The sequence below is a fragment of the Piliocolobus tephrosceles genome, chromosome 12 (assembly GCF_002776525.5).
Source record: "Piliocolobus tephrosceles isolate RC106 chromosome 12, ASM277652v3, whole genome shotgun sequence".
NCBI lineage: Eukaryota > Metazoa > Chordata > Mammalia > Primates > Cercopithecidae > Piliocolobus > Piliocolobus tephrosceles.
In genome coordinates, this window is record NC_045445.1 from 18,875,287 (window position 1) to 18,887,482 (window position 12,196).

The 12,196-nt window shown below is 41.5% G+C and overlaps 2 pseudogenes across 1 annotated transcript; one reads left to right on the forward strand and one right to left on the reverse strand.

The window, feature by feature from the left end:
• Window positions 1–1,312: 1,312 nt before the first annotated feature.
• LOC111531558 lies at window positions 1,313–1,757 on the reverse strand (annotated as a pseudogene). Its single transcript, XR_002728312.1, has one exon. The product of XR_002728312.1 is annotated as an ATP synthase subunit f, mitochondrial pseudogene (transcript).
• Window positions 1,758–6,996: 5,239 nt separating this feature from the next.
• LOC111531505 lies at window positions 6,997–7,965 on the forward strand (annotated as a pseudogene).
• Window positions 7,966–12,196: the final 4,231 nt, after the last annotated feature.

The following is a 12,196-nucleotide window of genomic DNA, read 5'->3' on the forward strand; positions in this document are numbered from 1 at the left end:
AGTGGTTTTGCATACCTTGTGTTTCCTTTTCCCATATTCGGGTAAGATAAATGGCACTGTGATGACAATCTGTGCACAACGAATTTTCAATCATTTGGATTTCATTAGGATAGAGTTCTCAAAATTAGAATTGCTAAGTGAGAGCACACAAACTATTTCATTTATTTTGTGGCTCTAAATAAATATATGAAAACTGCTTCTTAAAAGGGTTGGGCCAATTGACATTCTTACCAGTGACATAGGCAACTGTTCCTATATATTTCATCAACTATTTCTGAAGTTCAATGCTTCACAAATATATCTTTCGGCTTAGAGCATGTGGGCCAGCCTGTATGGTGATCCTCTGCATAGATTAAGAATCTTTCCTGAAAGGTTTTCTTGATCCATGTGATATAGTTGCACCCTCAAACAGGATCCTTCCCAAGTTTCCCTCTGATCAATTCTGCGACCTCCATCAGAGGGATTAATGCATTTATTTCTCTTCTTATGACAGTGATTTTCTGGCTGCAGTTCTGAGCATAATTTCACTTCTAGAGCTTTCCTATCTGGCATTTCATTCAATTCTGAACACCCTGAGATAGCAATTAACACATCCAAATCTACTGCACCACAAATGTGAGGCATCTCTGGATGCCAGTTAATAACATTGTGTTGTATACCTGAAAGTTGCTAAGGAGTGCTTTTTAAGAATCTCGACCACAGAAAGTAATGTGCGGTAATACATACGCTAATAGGCTTGATTTAGCCATTCCACAATGTATACATATTTTAAAACATTATGCTGTATATCATAAATATGTGCAGTTTACTTGTCAGTTTAAGTAAATAAATCATGAATAAATCAATAACATCTTACTTGGCTCCAATTAGCTCCTAAATTAGAATGTTTTGAGTTTTAGAAACATAAACAAAGGTTTTGCACCTGAAACACTCAATGATATATGCTTATGCATGTCATTAGTCTAAAGCTCACAATCTGCAGAGAAGGAAATGGTATCCCAAAAGCTTAAGGGTCTTGCTCAAGTGTACACAGCTAGCTAGCCTAGGAGCTGAGACTAAAACTGAGATTTCTGGACTTGCGATGCCACTTGGTTCTCCCTATATATTATGTTACTTGCCCCGCTTTGGCCTGCTTTACTCTAGGCTGAGCAGATTAACTCCCTCAGACCTGGCTCTTGGTCTTATCTCGACTGGGCATCAGGGACAATTTCCTTGAATCCAACTAGAAACTGGATCTTTGGTGGCTCCTAACTCGGCAGTTGCTCATTATCTGGTCCTAACATCCAGAAACATCCAGCTTTCTGCTTCTTTCTTTTTTTTTTTTTTTTTTTTACACGTACCAGTCATCTTTTATTTGGAGGTTAATTCCCATTAGGACATGAAAGGATTCAGCAACGATAGAGATTGTGTTCCTCACGGAGGGGCTCAGGCCAAGGTCATGGGGTCGGGGGGTGGTGCAGAGCGTGTCCTCTTCAGTGGTATTTGCGGTGCCGCTCGTGCTTGAGATGCTTGTAGGAAATGCAGTAGTTGAAGAGCACGTAGCATGCCAGCACCATGGTAATCCCCGAGATGCTCCCTTTCCTCACGTTAATGTACTTGTTGTAGTACCGGTAGTAACCTCTTTGAAATGCTCCGAGAATGCCACTAGGGCTGAAGTCCCGCATCAAGATCCAGCTTGGCAGCTCCCCCAGTTTGACCTCTAGACGTTTCTTGTCCTTCACTGGTACGACTGACGCCATCTTGGAGTCCTGGTGTCCGCTGTCTTCTGCTTCTTTCTTTAGGCATCACAGCCTGGTTAAAACTAGTTACTCTCAAAGCAGAGAGACATCTTTCTCCCTGAAAACCCTTCAGGTCAGGATCTTGGAAACACCCTTCTGTTTTGTTCTGTTTTCCTATCTCCAGCTTGCCGTTCGGTGCTTCCATCCTCTGCCTGAGTATAGTGTCAAAAAACTGCAGGTCCAGGGATGAATCCAGACTTAGAGCTGCCATTGAAGAATCTGGCAGGGAGGAGTGGGACATCTTTTACCAGTCTATTACTTCCTAGTCTGATACTGGAAACCCTAAGATCAGTGCCTCTTAGATTTCTTTCGGCCACAGGCCACCATGGGAAACTGATGAAAGTAATAGTCTCTCTCCCAAATTCACAGATGCACAAAAATTAAAGCTACAATTTCAGGACCTTCAAAGGCCATCTGAATCCTAGCCACGATCTGTAGAAAATTGTCAAGAATTTGATTACAGTGGTTACTCCCTAGTCTTAAGCAGATATACTTTCCAATAATTATGAGGAGAATTTGAATGTTGCAGGTTACTTCCTTGTTTAAGACAAAATGTGTAATTGTTGTGTCTGGAGTGGGAGGTGGGGGGATCTTTTTTCATAGCAGGTTTCTTCCTAGGCTCATTCACACTTCCTAGGCTTCCTGAATAATTGGGGAGATGTTATCACAGTAGGCAGCTACATATAGTATCTACTGTATCTACTGCTACTGTATCTCTCAGGCATAGGATGCATTGTTCTATGCTGTCAAAAATAGTTGCAGGCTCCAGGACAGACTATAAGGTTGTGAGCAAAAAGCTGCTTATAATGACTTCCAGTCAGCTTTTAATATTACAGCTGGAGTTAACTCACAGTTATGTTTGCCAAGGGTAGCAGAGCAAGCTTGCCAGCAAAGTCCTACACTGTAGCCTTTCCCCACTTGTTATGGTTAAATCCCTGAAAATCGCTGTGGTAAAATAATTTGTATTTGAAGGACTTAGTGGGTAAAGTAGAATCAGGAACAAAAGGACAAGTTGTGAGCCTATAAAAGTTCTTACAAACTGTTTTTGACTTTCACTAAAATGAAAATTAAAGACAGAATGCTACATTTAAAAAGTCAATATTTTACATACTTTTAAAATTAGAAACAGTCATAAACAATTCTGTATAATTTCCATCTACCATCGTTCACTCATTAGAGCATTTTCAGGAATGATTTCTTCCTGTTTTATCTTTATTGTGTTATCCTTATTTTAAAAGTTACACTCATAATAATTTAATTGTATAGAAGTGTTATAAAGTAAAAAGCAAAAGTCTCAAATCTCACTCCACACTCAGAGATAACCATTATTAATGGAAGAACATTTGGACTTTTTACATTTTGGCTTTTTTTGTGTGGAGGAGGAATCATTTTTCAGCCTGATGGTTTTCACAGCTATGATTCTGAGGCTGCTGGATTTTAAGGCTCCTGTGAAGCTGGGGAGAAGGGAATGGGGATAGTTCAAGTTAAAAAGTCATAAGCCTTGCTACTCTTACTGAGACTCAGCAGCTTTTGTTTAATAAAAACTTCTCAGATTCTTGCAAACCTTTGGTTTATTTCCAGACTTCTAAAAAAGTTGACTGTGACAATTTTTGCCAGTATTTGCATTTTTTTAAGGAGGAACAAGTTTATGGAGGGTTTCACCCTGCCATTCCAGACTTTACACCACTATCCAAGCTTTTTGTATTTCTCTCTTTCAAAAAATATGTTTGCTTTCATCATCTGCCAATTTCTGGCCCCTCTGCCATGAAAAGAAAGGGAAAATTTGCGAAACTGAGATACAAGGAAATTATAGCTTTGGAGTCAAATTGACCCAGATGTGGATCCTATCTCCACCACTCAGTCGGATTGTGATCATGGGCGGGTAGTTGATATTCCCAAGTCTCCAGCTCCTAACTGGTAGAGAGTAGTAATAATACTCACCACAACCTGTCTGTGAAAATCAAAGTAAAGCTTTTGGTACAAGTCCTAGCAGATAGCAAATGTCTAACCTATGATTTAAGTATCTTAGTTGCATGTACTCAGAATCTTTTGGGATTGAATTGCAATATATGTATATCTTATCTATATGTTACATATACTATTATGTATATTATATATATGTATATATATATATATACACTTTACATGTCAGTGTCAGCTTTGAGCACCCAAACTTTTAATACTTCTTTCATGGGAATTTAAAGAATTACACGTGACCTCTGCTTCTTAAACTAAGTATCCTGAAAATAATGTACCCTTTCCTCGATGACTGAAGATCATCTTTATAAATATTAATTATTCATACTAGTACTATTGCTAATTTATATGAATTCAATATGTAATATTAATTGTTATCAATTATTACTTTTATGTCATTAATTTCAACTTATTATGTTTTTAGAGTAACGAATGTGATGGTCTCAGTTCATTCCTTCACTGTATGATCCCAGCCTATGGTTTTGATAACTTTTCTGTTCCCTTATTTTATCTACAGTCATTCTGGGAAGGATTTCAGTTGTTCATATTCTTTCCTTGCCTCACTGCCAGTGTCTGCCTGACACTAATGACTAGCTCATTTCCTGAGTTTGCTTAGTATGCCCTTCTTCATCTGCCTTTGTGACCATATCTACAACCCAGCCAAGTTGTAGGCATAGCAAACACTAACATTAGAGGGATAAAGGAGTTTGAACTTTGTCCTGAAGACAGGAGGTAAAATAAGGATATGTTTATGGTGGGAAGAAGGATTGAAAGAGGAAGGATAAGGTTAGATTGTGTGGAGAATACATCACTCTGTCAGCAGTGGAGAATATATCAGGTTGTGAGATCCTTGGGTGGAGGAGAGGGAGAACAAGTGGTGTAAGGGCAGCAATTAGCTTCTTTTTTTTTTTTTTTTTTTTGTGAGATGGAGTCTTGCTCTGTAGCCCAGGCTGGGGTGCAGTGGCGCGATCTCGGCTCACTGCAAGCTCTGCCTCCCGGGCTCACGCCATTCTCCTGCCTCAGCCTCCTGAGTAGCTGGGACTACAGGCGCCCACCACCACGCCCGGCTAATTTTTTGTATTTTTAGTAGAGACGGGGTTTCACCGTGATAACCAGGATGGTCTCGATCTCCTGACCTCGTGATCCGCCCTCCTCGGCCTCCCAAAGTGCTCGGATTACAGGCGTGAGCCACCGCACCCCGCCAGCAATTAGCTTTTAATGGTTCTTAGAATTCAAACTTTATCATTAGTTGATATTCTTTGTTGAAGTATATTGGAGAGGGGAGTGGCGTGGTCATATTTATGCTTTCTATGGAACACCTTAACTGGTATGAGGAGGACGAATTTAGCATTGGTAGGGACAGGGGTGAAAACCTGCAAACAGGGACAGTAACAAAAAACTTGCAGTGACATAGGGGAACATAACGTGTATCCAAACCAAGTTAAGGCTGATGAGGATGAAGTGTGGGGTGGATTTTTGAAACTGTAAGAAGTGAAGTCTGTCTTAACTACTTTTCCTGGGGGAATGGGATGCAGCTGACTCAGAGATGTCTTCTGACTTTCTAGGTAGATGGTGGTGACACCACTCAAGAGAGGGAACCAAGAAAGAAGAGAGGGAATTTTTTTTTTTTTTTTTTTTTTTTTTTTTGAGAAAAGACAAGTTCAACTTGGGACATTTTGATTTTTTATATTTGAGTGTGCCATAGGCAGTTTAGAGATATGATCAGAATCTGCTTGGTTACCATGTCTAAGGGCTGGTCTTCAGCTTTTCAGAGTCGTGAACACATTTTGCAAGAGCCAAGAGTTAAGCCAAACTTACCAAGGATTGATTTTCAAAGTAGAATGCCAATCAACTTTCAATGAGAACTATAACAGTCAGGTTAAGTTAGCAACATGGATAAGAAAGCAGAAAGTATTGTTAAAGGAAAGGGATCCCAAGACAGGTCTATTTTAATAGTAGTTGGAACATAAAGGCCTCAGGAGCCCCAACTGAGGCACAATTGATTTAATGTCTTTGTCTAGTAAGTAGCACATTCAGACTACGTCAGGGACAGTATCTGTTCTTTTTCTTGCTGTGCTTGAGCCATAGTTTTTAATTGCTTTGCATGCATCACATATTTTTGGTGAAAATTGAACGTTTAAAACATTATAATGCAGTAACTCAGGGAATCAGATTCTCTCTTTCTCCAGGGCTTGTTGTTACTGCTTATCGTGGGTTGTAGGTTTGTTTGTTCTTTTGTTTGGTGACTTTTAGAAACATTTTTAAAGACTCTATTCTTTGTTGTGTGTGTTCACTAAAGTCTTTGTTCTGTTAGCTTAGAGGTCCACTAATAATAGGACCGAGATTTCCTTGCATGCTAGGAGACAAAAATAAAAATAGCAGATTGTCTTGTGTTACAGTTCTGACCTAGCCTACACTATATGCTTGTGCAGAGCTTAAATGTCAGCCATAGGCAAAAGATCAAGGTCTTCTCAGGTCTTCTTTGAGTATCCATCCATTCCTGGGCAAGTGCACGGGCTTACAGAGTCCTTAATGTACTCAGAAGCTTTACAAAGCCCTCAGTCTCCTTTCTATCTTTTCCCCTAGCCTCTTATTTCCCAGGGGTTTTTGATTTGTCCACTGCTTGCCCTGTCTGTTATCCCTTGCACTAGATAGCTAAGAGTAATACATTTGTTTTGAAATTAATTCATCAAACTCTTCTCAGAAGGCTGCTGCAGCCCTGAAAAGTTTCCAAGACAGATAAAACAGAGGCATGCCTCTGCACTGATCCCTTAGGGGGCCATGCTGGGGTTTTCTGACCTACAGTTAAATGATGCATGCAACTGGCCATGGCTTTAAACAAGTATTTAACGTAAGCTGGTTGCCATTCCAGTATAATTCACTTGAAAAGCAGTAGCAGTCAGGAATTGGAGCATCCTGGATGGGAGACGAGGAATCCAGAGCCTGGATTGGTGTGAACTTTTTATGCTCTTCACTGAATCCCCCCAAGATATCTGTAGAGGCTTGTTTGACTGTTCACCGAATAAGAGTGGTTAGCTATGCCTAACAGGGCCATCAAGGAAGGGCTCTTGGAGCCCTTAAGTTCAGTCTTTAAACATGATGGAGAATTTTCTAGTTGGGTCTTAAAAGGTTGAGGCCAGATGTGGGAATGTCTTCCTACCATATAGAAGGAACAACCGGAAAAGACATGGAAGCCTGAAATACCTTATGTGCTTTATGAAATGTAAGCAGTTGGCTGATTCCTTTCCATACAAAGCCATGGCAATGTCTGAGTGTCAGGACCATGGTAAGGAGGTGTATGGCCCTGACATTACAGCCTCTGAAGAGAAGGTCTTGGTGGTCGACAAATCTGGAGATGTGCACTCCTTTTTGGTTTCAGAGCCACACAGATGTGGCAGACTTGACCTGGCACACCTGTCAATGTGGTTAGAGGTGACTGTGAGTCCTGATAACTGATCCATCCTCACTGCCAACCGGGATGAGAAGATCCAGGTCAGCTAGGCCACAGCGCCTCACAGTATCGAGTCCTTCTGCCTCCGGCACACAGAATTTGTGAGCCGCATCTCTGCGGTGCCCACTCAGCCCGAACTGTTTCTTGTCCTCCTCCAGGGACCGCACTCTTAGGCTCTGGGAGTACAGAAGTGGCCCATCAACTGCACTGCTGTCACCTGGCCAGTCTGCAAGAGCTGATGGGCCTCTGGGGCCCCAGAGGTTTGTCACATCCAGGATCTCGTTCTGGTGCTAGGAGAACTGCATGGCGCTTCTGTGCAACTGTATTCCTGTAATCCACATCTTCCAGCTTGATGCTCTCAGACAGCTAACTTAATGTACAAGCAGCATCTGTCATTCTAGCACCAAGTGTGGGATGTGGCTTTCGAGGAGACCCAGGGGCTGTGGGTGCTGCCAGACTACCATGAAATCCCCCTGGTGGTCTGCAGGCCTGTGGGTGGCCAGTGGCATTCTGTTCCTGAATGCACTGTGTTTAAAAAAAAAAAAAAAGTCTCCAGTGTTATTCGTGGGAACTGGGCCATGCTGGAAGGCTCTAACGTCACAGATGCCAACTTCAGCAGTCTCTATAAGGCCATCTTCGATAACATGATCTTCTATCTGAAGAAGAAAGAGGAGAGACTGCAGTAGCAGCTAGAGAAGTCCCCCACCTGGGCCTCAAACCAAAAAGTTGAGGCCGGGTGAGGTGGCTTTGAGTTGCTGACTTTAGTGGTTGGTAGTGCCTCTCACAACCCTGAAACAGCAAAAGCAGTTTTTATTTGCTCCCTCCTCATCCTGGCATCTCCCTTTAAGAAGGAAAAGATGACATTAATTAGGTCTGACCAGCTCAGCTCAGTGGATGGAATGGTCTCCTGGGCTCTAGAATATTCTGTATCACTGAGCATAGGCTCTTGCCTGGTGTCTGTGCCCCCTTCTGGTTGAAGAGAAGCTGTCCAGGGCATTAGCTCAACTAAGAGACTATGGGGCAGAGTGGAAGTGCTGGAAGCATTTTATCTTCATGTTGAAGGCAATCTGCTAACCTGTAGCAGTGGCAACTTTTGATTTTTCTACCACACACGTGATGATGTTCATGCTGGACATGTCTTCCTCTAAGATGTATAGGCAGACATTTTTGTAGTGGCATGGAGGATGTTTTCATGTTGTTCTTGCCATCTCAGGTGGTGTGCTGCTCTCCAAGTAGCCACTTGCCACACGGGGCTATTGAAACTCAAATAGAACTAACTCTTCAGCCATCCCCAGCTCCAGTCACACTTCATGTGCTCAGGAGCCGCATATGGTGAGTGGCTCCTGCTTGGGAAGTACAGAAACATGATTCCCATGTCACAGGGAGCTCTCTCTGGCAGCACTGGTACAGAAGTTGAACTTGTTTCAGCAAGTGTGAAGACATGTGCCCTGGCTAGAAACCCAGTTTTAGAGGGAAATGATCGAGAATATCGTATTTATTACTTTGATTTGACCTTTGCACACACTACAGAGCAGCAGCGGTGTCACTGAATTCCAATCACCTATCAATAAGGATGAACTTTTGCGACTTTCTGGAAATCTTTAGCAGCAATATATGGAACTAGACTCAAAACATATTGAGCAAAATATTTGGGCGCATGCACTGTTTGTGACCGAAGTGTTCAGTTATAAACTGAACACTTTTGGGAGGTGATTTGGGAAGAAAGATTCTGTGATGGTTTGGCTTCTAGATGCATCAGCTAATTTGTTCATTTGAGCTTCTACCCACTCTCCAGTGATTAAGTTTCAAACACAGGAATGATTGTACATGTTGGTGATAACTTGGGTGTGGGGTTTTGCTGGGGCCTTAGAAACAAAAGCTGTATCAAAAGCTGGAGTGCTTCAAGTTTTTCATAAGTGCCTTGCTTTCCTAAAAAAAAAAAAGTCATTCTTATTTTATTTTATTTTGATTTTTTCCATAAGTTATTGCGGTACAGGTGGTATTTGGTTATATGAGTAAGTTCTTTAGTGGTGATTTGTGAGATTTTGGTACACCCATCACTCGAGCAGTACTCTGACGTGTCCAGCATGAACAGCATTACGAGTATGGTAGAAAAATCTACAGCTGCCACAGCTATTGGTAGTCTTTTATCCCTCGCCCCCTTCCCACCCTTCCCTCCAAGTCCCCAAAGTCCATTGCATCCTTCTTATGCCTTTGTGTCCTCATGGCTTAGCTCCCACATATCAGTGATAACATACAATGTTTGCTTTTCCATTCCTGAGTTACTTCACTTAGAATAATAGTCTCCAATCTCATCCATATTGCTACAAATGCCTTTAATTCATTCTTTTCTATGAATGGCTGAGTAGTATTCCATTTTATATACATACCACAGTTTCCTTATCCACTCATTGATTGATGGGCATTTGGGTTGGTTCCACGAACTTGCAATTGCAAATTGTGCTGCTATAAACATACGTGTGCAAATATCTTTTTTATAAAATGACTTCTTTTCCTCTGGGTAGATACCCAGTAGTGGGATTGCTGGATCAAATGGTAGTTCTACTTTTAGTTCTTTAAGAAATATCCACACTGTTTTCCATAGTGGCTGTTCTACTTTACATTCCCACCAGCAGTGTAGAAGTGTCCCCTGATCACCACATCCATGCCAGCATCTACTGTTTTTTGATTTTTTTGTTATGGCCATTATTTCAGGAGTAAGGTGGTATCTCATTGTGGTTTTGATTTGCATTTCCCTGATCATTAGTGATGTTGAGCATGTTTTCATATGTTTGTTGGCCATTTGTGTATCTTCTTTTGAGAATTGTCTATTCATGTCCTTAGCCCACTTTTTGATGGGATTGTTTTTTCCTTACTGACTTGTTTGAATTTGATATAGATTTTTGATATTAGATTCCTTTATCAGATGTATAGATTGTGAGGATTTTCTATAAAAATTCTAGAAGATAACATTGGAAAAATCCTTCTAGACGTTGGCTTAGGCAAAAATTTCATGACCAAGAACCCCAAAGCAAATGCAATAAAAACAAAGATAAATAGTTGGGACTTAGTGAAACTAAAGAGCTGCTTTTGCATCACAAAAGGAACAGTCAGTAGAGTAAATGGACAACCCACAGAGTGGGAAAAAAGGCATTCATAATGGTGCCTCAAAGACCTTCACAGCCTGTGAGAAGTAAATCTGTTTCCCAAGGCACCTTTCTGGTAGTTTGGCAGCTAAGCAGATATGGAAAGAAACATGACTTCCTTAAAATATTTCAATTCAATCAGGCTCCTAAAATGTAACCTGTGGATATAGTTTGAATATATGTCCCCATCAAATCTCATGTTGAATTATAATCCCCAATGTTGGAGGTAGAGGCTGGAGGGAGGTGTTTGGGTCATGGGGTAGATCCCTCATGGCTTGGTGCTGTCCTTGCAATAATGAATGAGTTCTCATGAAGTCTGGCTGTTTACAAGTGTGTGGCACCTACCCCTCCCCACGAATCTCTCTCTTGCTCCTGCCCTGACCTTGTGACATGCCTGCTCCCACTTCGCCTTCTACCATGAAAAAGCTCTCTAAGGCCTTCCCAGAAGCAGATGCTAGCACCATGCTTCCTGTATAGCTTGCAGAACTGTGAGCCAATTAAACTGCTTTATAAATTACCCAGTCTCAGATATTTCTTTATAGCAATGCAAGAACCACCTAGTATACCTGTGTTCCTCAGGACACCAGCATAGAGATAAAAATAGGGTCATAGTAATGATGAACTCAAATCAGTACTTTTCTGACTGAACCTGCTTTGATGAAGCCCCAGATCCCCTCTCTAATGCCTCCTAAGTACTTTTTGATGTGTCTCACGGATTTCTCATGTGTGCTCTGAAGAACAGTTCTCTTCAGCTCCAGCTTCCCCTCAGTGTGGTCATCCATGTCTCTTGGTGCTGACAACAACTGCTGCTGTACCAAAGACTGTGTCAAGGGCACACTCTCCCATGACTACAGTGGTCATTAGCACCTTGCCCCATAGCCAAAGAAACAAATAGAAATATCTGTCATTGATACCGTACTTTTAAGTACAAACATAGAAGATGGGTATTTAGGATTGAAAGGGTTTGCTGCCTGTACCTTCTAAATGTGTTAGGAATTTGCTGGTCTAGGGCAGAAGTGGAGAAGACAGTTCTGGGCAGGCACAGCCAGCAAAGCCAAGGTGAGAATTTTCAGGCAGTCACAGTATTCACAGATGAGTTGTAGAGATATAAAATCCTCCAAAGCCAGTGGAATGACAACAGGAACAATTCTGAAGGCCAGGGAAGATCAAGAACTTAATGTTTAGGCCTGAGAAAGCATGTGAATGTGAAACGGATTCAAGTTTATTATTTTAAGAAATTCAGTCATGAAAAAGTGGTAACACAGAATTCGGTAGTTTGGAAAGAAGTACTAATGTGCTGGGACTCAAGAATTTAATTCTGACTTGGCCTAAGTTCTGTGCCTGAAATTTTACATAGTGTCTGTTCCAAGACTCCCCAGTACCAGACTTGATAGCAATGCTTCTCCACAAACTACCCGTGGCTTTTTGATTTTCAATCCAGTATAAACAAATAGTTTTGTAAAGTACTTCAAAAATGAATTACGAGAGTAACAACCATTTAGATGGCCACTTTTTTGTTTGTTTGTTTTTGGCAGAACCAGTGCCTCAGCCTCCTAAGAAGCTGGGATTACAGATGTGCGCCACCATGCCATGGCTAGTAATTTTAGTAGAGACGGGGTTTCGCCATGTTGCCCTGGCTGATCTGATCTCCTGGCCTCTAGTGATCTGCCTGTCAGCCTCCCAGAGTGCTAGGATTACAGGCATGAGCTACCGTGCTTGGCCTAGATGGCTACTATTTTTTAAAACCCAGAAAATAACAAGTGTTGATAAAGAGAAATTTGAACGCTGTGCTCTGTTGGTGGGATTGAAAAATGGGAAAACTACTGTGGAAAACAGTATGAAGG